This window comes from Sciurus vulgaris, assembly GCF_902686455.1.
Source record: "Sciurus vulgaris genome assembly, chromosome: 1".
NCBI lineage: Eukaryota > Metazoa > Chordata > Mammalia > Rodentia > Sciuridae > Sciurus > Sciurus vulgaris.
In genome coordinates, this window is record NC_136461.1 from 99,848,393 (window position 1) to 99,862,787 (window position 14,395).

Here is a 14,395-nt window from a genome sequence, read left to right on the forward strand (position 1 = left end):
GCTGCTTTGCTGAATTTATTTATAAGCTCTAGAAGTTTTCTGATTTTTTTTTCTCCTGTTGGCTAGGAAAGTTAATCTGTTTCATGCGTTCATTGGCTATCTGAGTTGACCCCTTGTGAATTTTTCATGTTTTACCTCTTTTTGATTATGTCTTTTTCTCACTGATTTTTAAGAGTTGGTTCATATGATATGATTATTAGTCTTTGGGGAGTTTTATGTCTTTATTGAATCTTTTTTCATTTTTTGACCTTTCCATTCTTCTCCAGGCATCCTTGGTAAACACAAAATCTTAATTTTTATACTATTTAATTTCTCAAACTTTCCCAATGGATTAGTACTTTGCTGATGTACATAATAAGTCATTTCCTAACCAAATATATGAACATATTTTGATCCATATTTTTTCCTCAAAGCTTTTTTGCATGTTTTTATTTGTATGGTCGAATTTTACATAATGGTGGAATTTTTGTTACATATTTACACACACACAAAATATAACAACATTATTTGGCCAATATCATTCCCCAGAGCTTCCCCCTCTCCCTCCTCCCTTTCCACACCTGGTCCCTTTCCTCTACTCTACTGATCTAGTTTCAATATTTATGATATTCCCACCCCACTCCGACCTTTCTTTTCCTTTTTCCTCTCCAGTTCTCATATATGAAGGAAAATACATGACCCTTGAATTTCTGAGTTTGGCTTACTTTGTTAAATATAACATTCTCAAGTTTAATCCATTTTCCTGCAAATGACAATTTCATTCTTCTTTATGGCTCTCTTAGTGTGTGTGTTTATCACATTTAAAAATTTATTTATTGATTGACAGACACTTAGAACACCTAGGCTGGTTTCAGTTTGGCTGTTGTGAATTTGCTGCTATAAACATGGGTATGCATGTATCACTACAGTATTTGACTAATTTTTTCAGTTACATACAGAGGAGTGGCACAGCTGACTCATATGACGGTTCCATTCCTAGTTTTCTTCAGGAATCTCCATACTGATTTTCATAGTGTTTGTACTAATTTGCAATCACACCAACAGTGTAAAGGTTTCTTTTTTCCCACATCCTCTCCAATATATATTAGTGTTTGTATTCTTGATGACTGTCATTCTGACTGGTGTGAAATCTGTGTCATTTTGATAAGAATTTCCCTAATTGCTAATAATGTTGAACATTTTTTATATATTTTGTTGGCTATTGACATTTCTACTTTTGAGAAATACCTGTTTAGTTCATTGGCCCACTTATTGATTGAGTTATTTGAGGTTTTGATTTTAAGTCTTTGAGTTCTTTATATATTCTGGATATTAATCCTCTGTCAGAAGAATAGCTAACAAAGATTTTCTTCTATTCTGTGGGTTCTCCCTGCATATTCTATTGTTTCCTTTGCTGTAAAGAAGCTTTTAAATTTGATTCTTGGCATCATTTCCTAGCTTTAGGAGTCTTATTGAGAAAGTCATTTCCTGCGCCTATATGTTGGAGTGTTGATCCTACATTTTCTTCTAGGGGTTATGTAGTTTCTAGTCTAATTCCTTGGTCTTTGATCCATTTTGAGTAGATTTTTGTGCAGGGTTAGAGATACGGAACTAGTCTTATTCTTCTACACATGACCAGTTTTCCCAGCACCATTTGTTAAAAAGGTTGTTTTTTCTCCAGTGTATATTTTTGGCACATTTGTCAATGATCAGATGATTGTATCTGCATGCATCTGATTCTCTATCTTCTATTATGTACCATTGGCCTATGTGTCTATTTTTACATCAGGGTCATGCAGTTTTTGTTACTATAGCTGTGTAGTATAATTGGAAGTCAGATACTATGATGCATCCAGTATCACTTTTCACACTCCAAGATTGCTTTGGCCCTTCTGGGTCTTTTATTCTTCCAAATGAATTTTACGACTATTTGTTTTTCTAGTTCTGTGAAGTATGCCATTGGTATTTTGATGGAGAGTGCATTGAATTTGTATAGTACTTTTGATAGTTTTAACAATATTAATTCTGTCTATCTAAGAACAGGGGAGATCTTTCCGTCTTTTTGTGTCTTCTTCAATTTCTTTGTTCAGTAATTTTCATAATTTACCTCCTTGGTTAGATGTAGTCCCAGGGTATTTTTTTTTTCTTTCTTACTTTCTTCCCTTCTTTCTTGAATACAATTTGCTAATATTTTATTAAGGAATTTTGCATCTAAGTTCATCAGGGACTTTGTACTTTTCTTCTCTTAATGTGTCCTTATCTTATTTTTATATGAGTGTGATACTGACTTAATATATTATTTTGAAGTATTCCATTCCTTTTTGTTTTATGGAATAATTTGAGGAACATTGACTTTAATTTTCTTTAAAGGTTAGGTATAATTCAGCTGAGACTCTGTCTGGTCCTGAGATTTTCTTTGCTGCAAAACTTTTTATTACTACTTCTACCTCATTGCTAGTTATTGATTTACTTAGATTTTATATGTCCTCTTTGTTTAGTTTTGGCAAGACATATAATATGTCTTGAAATATGTCCATTTCTTTCATTTGGAGTGTAATTATTTTTCTATTGGAGTATAAGTTTTCAAAATAGTCCCTAATGATCTGCTGAATTTCTTTGATGTCTGTGGTGATTTCTCTTTTTCATCATTAATTTTATTAATTTGGATTTTCTCTCTTTTTCTTTTGGTTAGTTAGGCTAAGAGCTTATCAATCCTGTTTATCTTTTTGAAGAAACAACTCTTCATTTCATTAATCCTTTGTATTTTTTTTATAATCAATGTCATTGATTTTCACTCTGATCTTGTTTCCTTCCTTCTAATAGTTATAGATTGGTTTCTTCTTGTTTTCCAAGGCCTTGAGATGCATCATTAGATTGTTTATTTGGATTTTTCTGATTTTCTTATGTAGGCACTTATATGTATAAACTTTTCACTTAGGAACACCTTCATAGTGTTCCATAGGTTCTGATATGTTGTAATACTATCCTCATTTGATTCTAATAATTTAAAACTTTTCCCCCTGATTTCTTCTATTGCCATATATCATTCAAAATAGTGTTGTTTAAAAAGTTTCTGTAGGTTTTAGATGTTGATTTCTGATTTCAATTCATTTTGATCTGACAAGAAGCAAGGAATTATATCAATATTTTTATTTGCTAAGGTTTGCTTTGTGGCCTAAAATATGGTCTGCCTTGGGGAATGTTTCTTAAGGAGCTGAGAAGAAAGTGATTCTGCTGCTGTTCTATGAAATATTCCATAGATGTCTATTAATTCTATCTGATTTATAATATTTTTCAGTTCCAAAGAGTCTTTATTGAGTTTATGTCTGGATGACCTATCTATTGATGAGAGAGGTGTGCTGAAATCACCCAGCATTATTGTACTGTGGTCAATTTGCATCTTTAATTTGAGTAATATCTGTTTTATGTTGTTAGGTGTACCAATATTTACATTAATATTTACTATTGTTATATCTTCTTGTTGGATTATTCTACTTACAGAGCAAAAAGTGGACTTCTTTGTCTCCTTTGACTAATCTTGACTTGATAGATGCTTTATCAGATATAAGAGTAGCTACCCCTGCTTGTTTGGGAACTCCATTTGCTTCGCATATCAATTTGTGTCCTTCCTCTTTGAACCTGTGGGTTTCTTTACCTGTGAGGTGAAACTCTTGCAAATGACTTACAATTGGCTCTTGTTTTTAATCTATTTTTCTAGCTTATATATTTTAATTGGAAGTTGAGACTGTTTACGTGTAATGTTATTATAGAGAGGTGTTTATAAATTTTTGCCATTTTCATTTATTGATAATGTTTAATTTGGTCCTTTTTCTCATTTGTTTATCTACTCTTCAAATGGAATTTGTTCATTTGTGAGTTTGGGGGTTTGTTTTTCATTTCTTCTATCTGGAGTATTTCAACATTTTCTCTAGTGAAGGCTTGCTAGTTATGGATTCTTTTAGTTTCTTCTCGTCTTGAAAGTTTTTATTTCTTCATTGATTCTGAAGAATAACTTTTCTGTATATTCTTCTTGACTTCCTTTAAAAAATGACCTAATGTTTTCCTCTTGAGGCTTTTAAAATTCTATCCTCATTCTGTATGTTAGGCATTTTAATTATAATGTGACATGGAAAGGTTCTTTTTTTAATTTTTATTTGTTTTCTAAATGCACCTAGTATCTGAATGTTCATCTGTCATCCTCGAGATTTGGAAAATTTTGTTATTATTTCCCTGAAGAGGCTATCCATACCATTATCCTGCTTCTCACAACACTCCTCCATTCCAATGATTATTAAATTTGGTCTCTTAATGTTGTCCCAGAGTTCTTGTGTATTCTGATACTGGTTACTTTTTTTTCCCCTTAATATTGTTAACACAAAGGCTATGAGAATTACACCAGTAAGGGGTCCCAATATAGATCACTGCAGGACATTTTTGCAAGAGAAGGCTGTGTCCTAAAAAGACCCAAACATAAGAGTGAAAACAATCCATCCCAAATGAGGCATAAAATCCAAAATTCAAGAAAAATGAAAAAAGTAATACAGTGCCTCCTAAAATCCATAATTCACCAGCAACTGACTCCAAAAATTATTTCAGTGCATGAACTATCAGATATAGAATTCAAAAGAATGATTATAAAAAATGATCAACGAATTCCAAGAAAAAACAGGAAAACAACTGAATGAATTAAGTGCAGGATATGAATGATAATTAAATAAGGAGATTGAGATACTTAAAAAAAACAAACATTTTAGCAATGAAAGACACAAATAAAATGTTAAGTTGAAAATAATTCTAATAAAGTAGACCATGCTGAAGGCAGAATCTCACAGCAGGAAGTGACTGGCCTTGAACATTTAGACAATATTGTTTTTGCTATAGAAGTAGGAGCGGACATCCATGAGTAGGACCTGAAGGCTTCACCCCCAAACATTTCTTCTTGGGGCCTGGTTGTTATTTTGGGGGTTTTGTCTTATATATTATTTGTATTAAAATATAACTGAATTATTTTATGAAGTTTGGTTGTGGTTAATTTGTGTATGGAGCAAGATGTGCTGTTTTATGGATTGGTTTAGTTCAGCAGCAGAGTCTCTATCCTGTAAACTTACAGTGTTCTATATATTCCCAGCACTGTACAGAAAGGGGAAAAGAATAGTAACAAATGAAGCATTAAAATAAATATACAGTGCCTAGTATGACATCCACAACACTAGTTATCACAAAAAGGAATGGGGGGGTCAGCAGTTGCTAAATGAAAAAAAAAAAATCTATGAACTAGAATGGCATTAAAGTAAACAGGAACCATCATCTATATCATTCACAGTACTAATAACTACTACAATTTAAATGTTGGGGGCAGGAGTTAGTTATATAAGCCAAATAGTTCTAAACAATGGTATAAAACTACAGTTCACTGTCAGGTGCAATGGTGCACACCTGCAACTTAGGATGCTGAGGCAGGAGAATTTAAGTTCAAGGTCAGCCTCAGCAAATTAGCAAGGAGCTAAGAAACTTAGTGAGATCCTGTCTTAAAATGAAAAACAGAAAGGACTGGTGGTGTTGCTCTATGGTAAAGTGCCCCTGGGTTCAATCCCCAGTACAAACAATAACAACAAAAAGGTAGAAAAACAAACAAGAAAACAGTTCACTAAAAGAAAAAAAAATGATATAGGAATGAAAAGAACATTTAGAACATTCAAAATGTGAACAGAGAGATTACATAAGAGATGTAGCAAGAGATGGTTATGAAGGAAGAAAAATTGAAAAATGAAGTGAAGGAAGAGAGAGAGGGAACAAGAGAATGTGGATGTTAGCAAAAGAAAGGAGAGAAAGAGAAACAAATGAAGCCAAAATAAAACAAACCAAACCCCTAACCCTCAAAAGATAAGGAAAAACAACTATCATTAAAAATTCCAAAAACGAGAAAAAATAAACATATGGGGATACACACACACACACACACACGTATACACACCAGCACACCAGTCAGCATGGCAAGAACAGAACACACACAAAAAAAAAAAAAAAAAAAAAAAAGGAAGGAAGAAAGGAAGAAGATTCTTAAAGAATAATGAAAGAATTATGATCAAAACTATTGATGAGAATGGATAGTCACTGCCTATGCCTGATTATCCTTCCCATTTTGGGGGCACGGTTACCAGGAGGGAAAGGGTGGAGAGAGCAGGGAGAGAGAGAACATGAGCACAAGAATTAGAGGTTGTTAATTCCTTCTTCTTTTCCTATTGCTCACTGTGCTGCCAGCTGGAGTGGCCTAAAACAGAAGCTGATTGAAAGATCTCTCAGCTTCCCTTCTCACCAGTGTAAGACAGGATGGAATGGGAAGCATTATTGATTGGAGTTTTGTCCAGACAGATGAGATAAATACACTTCTAGGATGGGGCTGCTGCAGAGTTCTATGAGGGAGTTCCAGTGGCTGAGTCTTAGGTCTTGTCAGGTCTAAGGGACTTTGTTGTGTGGTATCTGGCTCTTGAGAGATTAGGTACACACACACATAGGGCCAGGCAGATGCCAATCTCTGCTGGGAGTTTGGATATGAAGAGCCTTGCAGGCATTCTATTCTCAGAGCAGGGTATTCAATCCTCCACACATTGCTACCCACAGATATGGCCTTCCCAGGCTTAGTCCCTTAGTATATTCACAATTGCCTGTTCACTTTCTTGACCTTCTTCAACTGCACATGAGCTGCCAGACTCAAAGGAAAAGTGAGTTGCACTGTCCTCGGTTTTTTCACTTGAATGCCCCTGAGTACAGTCTTCTCTGTGGCTGTTTCACTCATGTTCTCCGAGCTACACCACATGGTGGGCATCTGCCAGGACAAGGTGGGAATGTTTACCATGGTTTCCTGGGTCCCTGCAAAGGCAAACTGCACCATGGCCTCCTCTAACTGTTTTTTGGCTCAGCTCTGTACTTGCCGGTTGAGAAATACTGATCACTTTTCAGACACTAGTTCACTGTGCAACTTCTGGATCAGCTAAATTCAGGCTGCCTTTCTGATCTACAGTTTTTTCTGCACCAAATCTGTCTGCTGTGTTTCTCTCTGTGTGTTATCCCTCCCTCTGCAGATAACCTCCCTCAGCAGTGCTGCTGCTGCTGCTGCTGCTGAATTGGCTTGGCTCCAATGTACTCTTTCTTGTTCTTTGTTCAATGCATGTGAATTTCTGAGTCTCTAAGAGACTCTAATTGATGTTGAATTTCAGTGAATTCCCTCTTTCACCCACCTCACTGAGAAGCAGCACTACCACTGCCTCAATCCTGAGGCAGAGCAACTGGAAATAATCTTCCTCTAATCCACTATCCTGACTTTTCTGTCTGGGAAGAGGATTGAGAAAATTTGTAGATGGAGTATTCCCTCAAACTTTTTAAGTTTGTCTTTTTAATATCAATATTTAAACCATATAATTGGTTTATGAATTGTTAAACAGTGTGATCCAGGGATCAAAATTTATTTTTATGTAGAATATCTTTTTCCAGGACTGTTGTAAATAATATCTTTTCACCATCTTTCTCAAAGGCTACCTCAAATATGAACCAAGATTCATATTAGCATTTTCAAAGAAATACTGGTCACTACCTAAGTTGAACACCAGTTAAACAAGCAAAGACAAATTTTATTTAGTAGTAACTCTTGCAAAAAGTGAGAGAGCCCAGTGTCACCTGACCTCAACTCTGTTGAAACAAAAAGGAAGAGATTTTTTAAAGCCTGACATACACTAAAAAGGCACTGCAGAATGTTAAGGTGGTTTGACCCATGGGATCAGGCCATCTGGATTTGCTAATTGGCTCCTAACTGGAGGGGAAAGAGATTTCTCAAATTTTATGACAGAAGACAGTGGTGCAAGGTAGAGCAAGATGCCTGCCAAAGATAAGACTATCTTCCACAAGTACTGGGAACAAGAGCTATCACCCTCATTGTTTGCATTTCAATGAATGGCTCTTAAATTCTTGAGGGCACAGTCCAGGATAGCATGACAGCTCAAAAGATCAAGGATTTATAATTGTAAGGCTTCTAAAGTAATTGTTCCGACATGGGATTCAGGGGAAAATTAGTTATCAAGATGTTTGGGCTGAAACAAATAGCAAATAGTCTTGTCAGTATTGATATTTCTCAGGAAGGCCTTTCTAAAGGGATTGTAGTCAGTTTAGGGACATAAGTTTGGGCTAATAGAAGTCATGTTGGAATTTGGCCAAGTCTTTTGACACTGAAGTTTGAGTGGAGTTTTTATTTGTAAAGAATTATTTTACAGTTTCAGCGTGGATTTCTTCCTGAATTTAGTATCCATTCCACTCATCTGTTTACTGACCAAACTATATAAACTATCATAATTATAACTTCATGATTATAACTTTATACTAATTATCAAATTTGATTAGGCAAACTCTCTAACTTTGTGCTTTTTCTTCAAGAGCATCTCAATGATTTGAGTCCCTTCTATTTTCACATAAATTTTAGAATCAATTTGTCCAAGTTCCACAAAAACAGTCTTTTGGGATTCTTATTGGGATTGCATTGAAAGTATAACCCATTCAGGAAGAGTAGACGTAATGTTAACTATTGATCTTCTAATTAATGACTATGATAGAGTTCCCTGTGGGTATTTACCTTCAAATATATCTCTATCCTTTGGCATTCCAATAACATTTGAATATCTTCTGTGTAATGGCCTTGTACATATTTGTTAGGTTTAATTTTGTGTTTTATTTATTTTGGTGCAATTTTAAATAAAATCTCTTAATTTTCTGTATATAGTATAGAGAAAAACATTTGATTTTCATATATTGATTTTATATCCAATAACATTGTCACACTCTATTATTGATTCTTTATCTGTAAATGATTTTGGGTTTTCTGTCTTCAGAGTCATTTCATTGGAGAGTAATTATAATTATTTTATCTATTCCTTATCCCTTTTTCTGGTTTTTTACCTGCTAAAAATTCTGTCAACTTGAGGATAAATGATGATCTTACTTCTGATCTCACAGAGAAAGTCATCAGTAAATTACTACTTAACTTGAAACTTGTTATGTGGAATTTAGAAATACACTTGATCAGGTTTTTTCCGACATTTTTATTGGTGCATTATAATTGTACATAATGATGGAATTTGTTACATATTCATACATGCATGTAATATAACAATATAATGCGGCCAATATCACTCACCAGCCCTTTCCCCACACTCTCTGTGCCTCCTATTCCCTGGTCCCTTCTTCTATTGATCTTCCTTTAATTTTCATGAGATCACCTCCCACCTTTCTTTTTTACTTCTTCCTAGTTTCCATATATGAGAGACAACATATGACCTGAAGGATATGGAAAATGACAATCCCCAAGATGGTGTGACCTGGGAGCAAAGAGGGAGAAGACAAAACATTGATCCTTTCCTAATAAATCCTTTCCCAGTGTCAAGATAATCCTTGGAAAGGAAGAACACATCAATTCTAAAATGGCAGACCCTGGGAAAAGAATAAACATTGATCCTTTCCTAGCAAATTCCCTCCCAATGACAGTAAAGCTACACATTAACCTTGCCTCAGTGACAATATGATAACCCCCAGATGACCCAAGATAAGTACTGGGCACTGAAAACTGAACCCTCCATCCTTACCCAGTAAAAACAAGTTTCAAATTCTCACAACCTGTTTCCTGAATGCCCAAAGTGACACATTCTGTTAAAGAGATTAAGTAATCTCTCAATGCAACCTATAAAAACCCAGACCCCTTCAAGGGCCATTTTCTATCAAGAAAGTGAGTCCCTCTGATGCCTGACTCTGCTGCTGAATAAAAGGCAGTGCTGATGCATGAAGTGTGCTCCTGTCCTGGTTATTTGTGCTTTCATTATGGTGCTGGAACCATTTTTGTTATTTTTGTTTACATGACCCTTGACCTTATGAGTTTGACTTATTTTGCTTAACGTGATGATCTCTACTTCCATCAGTTTTCCTGAAAATGACACGTTTTCATTTTTCTTTATGGATGAATAAAACTCCATTGTGTATATACACCACATTTTCTTTAGCCATTCATCCATTGATGAACACCTAGGCTGGTTCCATAGTTTGGCTGTTGCTATAAACAGGGGTATGCAGTATAGTGTGATGACTTCAATTGCTTAAAATAAATACAGGGAAGTGGTATATCTGGACCAAATGATGGTTCCATTCCTAGTTTCCCTGAGAAAACTCCATAGTGAGTTTCACAGTGGTTGTACTAATTTACAGTATCAATAGTGTGAAAGTGTTCCTTTTTCTCACATTCTCTGTCAGAAGTTTAGCTAGCAAAGATTTTTTTCCCCATTCTGTGGGTTCTTTCTTCACATTCCTAATTGCTTTGCTGTGCAGAAGCTCTTTAATTTGATGCCACCCCATTTATTTACTCTTGGTATTATTTCCTGAACTTTTGGGATCCTACCGAGAAAGTCATTGCCTGTGTCTATCTGCTGAAGTGTTGAACCTATATTTTCTTCTAGAAGTAAAACAGTTTCTGGTCAATTCCTGAATCTTTAAACTTGGTCAGGTTTTAAAGATTCTTTTGCAGCTTCTGCTTTCAAACAGTGGTCAAAATGCTTTTAGCTGATTACTAATCTTGCCAAAAACAGCTGGTAAACATGAATTTTAAATACACAAAAGCAAAGAATATTTAAGGAGGCTTCCAAGAACTGATAAGAGCATTGTAGGACACAAAATCCTGGGAACAAGGACACTGTGAGGAGATAATCTAATAGTACATAGGTGTTTGATCCTTTGGGCATTTGTCAATCTTGGATACAAACTAGCAGTTGAGTATACCATCAGAGAGCCACTTTCAGAAGGCAGAGAAATAGAGCAGTATGAAGGTTAGAGGGAAAAATAAAGCCTTGAGGGACAGTCTCAGCAAGAAGAAGCAGATGGAAAATTTGAGTCAACCAACCAAATGGTTTTTCTTTTAACATATTTGTTATGTTCTAAAAATGTACAAGGCAGAGTTCCTTAAAATTTTGAAGCAGGTGAGAAGGTGGAAAGGGTAGCCTTGGGAATGCAAAGCAGAATACCCTATGGGCATGCAACACTAAGAAGAAAAGAATTTCATTTCAGGACTAGTTGGAATGCAGGCCCCAGGGAATGCACATATGTCTGGATGGTGGTGTGAACTCCTGAAGGTTACGACATAATAATGGCAATGAAACAGAAATAAGCCTTACCAAAAGGCACCCATCTTGATCCCATGATTAAACTGATATCATCTTTATTGTAGGGTCTATTATAAGCAAAAATAACTGAAATGGGAGCAGAACTCAATGGATCAGCAAGCAGTCTTTATTAAGCAGTGGAGGAATGGCAACTTCCCAGGGGAGAAAATGGGACTGGTTACAAGAGGGGACTCTGTTTTATAGGTCTTAATGAGAGTTAATCATAGCAGAATGTTTAGTGTAACTTAATCATTAGATACTTAGAACATGCCAGTTGGGTAGTCAGGAAACTAGTTGTGCAGGTTAAAAATCTAACTCAGGAAAACAGTTGTAAAACTTGAAACTCATTGTTACTGGGATGAAAATCCAGAGTCCAGAACCATTCTTTGCCTTCTCCACCCAGGATCCATTGTCACTAGGAAAGGATGAAAGCCCAGAGCTCGGGCCCATTGTTTACCTTCCCTTCCTCCCCTTCCAGATCACACTGTCCTCCTTTTCTCCCTGGGGGCCATTTCCCTTTTCTTGGGGGCTGTTATCCTTCATCTGTTAGAGGAAAATGTGAGCCCTCTGTGGAGAAACAATGACATCACATGGAGAATTATTAATTTTCAAAAAGTGTTTGGCATTCAAACAAAAACTTTTAGATGTGTCAGACATACGACCAAATTACCTAAAATCAAAGGAAACAAATAGGCAATAGTCTAATACACAATATTGAGTGTATTAGATAAGAACTTTATACTGTGTTGGTTATAATAAAGGAAAAGTGGAGAAAATACATAAGAAGTTACAGATTTTATCAGATAGTTAGAATCCATGAAAAAGGAATAAATCAAAAATTTTAAGTAAAAGACATATTAATTAAAATCAAGCATTAAGAATAGAAAAGTTTGGATCTCCAGCGCCAGCCTACCCCACACAGAGCATGCCCAGACAAGGACCTGTGCTGCCTCTGCATTGCTGTACCTTCCCCTCTACTAACACCTTGGGACACCTCTGCTTCCATCTTGGATTATCCCTGCTGCTGTCATCTTTAGTTAGGGCAGCTTCCATCTGGGGACACCCACCAGAGACTAGAAGCTCATTATCAAGATACCTACAGGTTAGCTGCTGCTGCTGTCACCAACTTAGAACGTGGCCACTTACATCCAGGGACATCAGCCAGAACCTGAAAGATGATCACCAGCCCTGCAGTTTTGGTTGCACCTGCTATCCCTACTAGGTGTGCTATAGCCACCATCTTGCTGTAGAGGCAGGAGAGAGCCTTGCAAGGGGTCAGTAGGCGTGACAAGGGTGAGGGCATCTTGATCCCAGCTCACCAACCAACAGGCCAGCACCCACCAGGATCCCAGAGAAAACTCAGGAGCACTTGTTGGGACCCAACATCAGCTTGGTCCACAACTCCACCAAGTACCTAGTCCCGCTGATTTGGCAATCAACAGGGCCCTCTGGCTCCTCAATCCCCAGTCTCCCAACCATTTCCTAGCCACCAAATGGCCCAGTGCCTGAAGTTATGTGGCTGACCCACAGCTTTTAATGCCTGGTCCTGATTTGCCCAGTACAGAACAGCTTTCTGAGACATGTGCACAGGTCCCAGTGCTCAGCCCTCAGGACCTTGGGGGAGAGAGGTTCCTGATTGGGAAATCAAAAGGGCAGGAGAGAAACAATTTAGAGACTAAGTTTTAGAATGGGAATTGTGGGGTCCAAAAGTGAAGGAAGGGGTTAAGACCAGGCTCTTGTGCCACATGAGTGGACCCCAAGGAGAGTCCTGGGGTGCAGTGTTCCAGAAGAACTGGCAATTGCTATACCTGCCTCTAGGAGTCCTGCTTCCAAGTCTAATCCTTCCACCTTTAACTGTCATCATTCTGAGGGTGGAGTTAATGGCAAACTCCAGACAACCCCACCTACCAGAAGAGACGAAAGGCAGAGAAGATACTGAACTCCAGCAGAAGCAATTGTTCAATTTTTCTTCAAGACTCTTTTTTTGTTTCTTTTTTTCTTCTTTTTTCTTTTCTCCATTTTTTTTTCTTTTTTTATTTCCCACACTTACATCCCCATCATCATTGAAATCAAGTACCTTTTATACATCAGGCTATTGAAGATTGGGAGGTTTGAATAGTATATTACAGTTTTGTTGTAGCTTTATTTTTATTTTCATTTTTTATTTTTCTCACTCTATTTTCCTATTATTTATCTGTTTCCTCAGAGGCTCTTTATCTCCTGCTAACAGTCAACTTCTTTTGATTCCGCTTCCACTCTTCCTATGATCTAATACCTCTACAATGTCATTTCTTAACACATTAACATTACATTTTACACCCCTCCCCCATCCTCTTTGTCCACCATTAGAAACTGTAGAACTTATTGCAAACCTGTTGTTTATGCTGTAAATAATAATCAAATTCATCTCCTCTGTTTATTAGGACAATACTGTTAACTTCTTAATAGGGGTTACTTGGTTTAAGGCTGCATGTTTGCATTTGGGTGCTGCTAATATCGATCTCCCCCTTAAAGGTGAGGTATTGGAAACCTGCAGGGACATTACAAATCTATAGGGGGAAAACTGTATTATGTCACATCTGCACTGTTGGAGGGGAAGATATATGAAAAACATGAAAAAACAAGGGAAGAAAGTGCCCCAAACAAAGCAAGATGCTATATTAATATAATCCATTGACAGCATGATAGAAGAAATGTCAGAGAAGAAATTCATGATGTATATAATTAAAAAGACCTGTGAAATAAAGGATGGTATAAGAGATCAAATGCAGGCAACAAAAGATCACTTCCAAAAACAGTTCAAAGAGCAAATGCAGAAAGCAAAAGATTATTTCAATAAAGAGACAGATTCTCAACAAACACCAAACAGAAACCCTTGAAATGAAGGAAACAGTAAACTAAATTTAAAAATAAACTAAACTGAATTAAAAATCAATAGAAAGCATCACAAACAGACTAGATCACTTGGAAGACAATCTCAGAAAATGAAGACAAAATATTTAATCACGAAAATAAAGTTGACCACACATAGAAGATGGTAACAGATCATGAACAGAACCTCCAAAAATTATGGGATAACATGAAAAGACCAAATTTAAGAATTATTGGGGTTGAGTAGAGCACAAAAATACAAACCAAAAGAATGAACAATCAATTCAATAAAATAATATCAGAAAATTTCCCAAACCTGAAGAATGAAATGGAAAATCAAATACAAGAGGCTTACAGGA

General features: G+C 36.3%; 1 long non-coding RNA gene across 1 annotated transcript; it reads right to left on the bottom strand.

The window, feature by feature from the left end:
* Positions 1 to 10,747: 10,747 nt before the first annotated feature.
* Positions 10,748 to 13,168, bottom strand: LOC306656905. Its single transcript, XR_013762662.1, has 3 exons — positions 12,974 to 13,168; positions 12,266 to 12,333; positions 10,748 to 11,732 (listed from the first exon to the last, which is right to left on the bottom strand). It is a non-coding gene; the product is annotated as an uncharacterized lncRNA (long non-coding RNA).
* Positions 13,169 to 14,395: the final 1,227 nt, after the last annotated feature.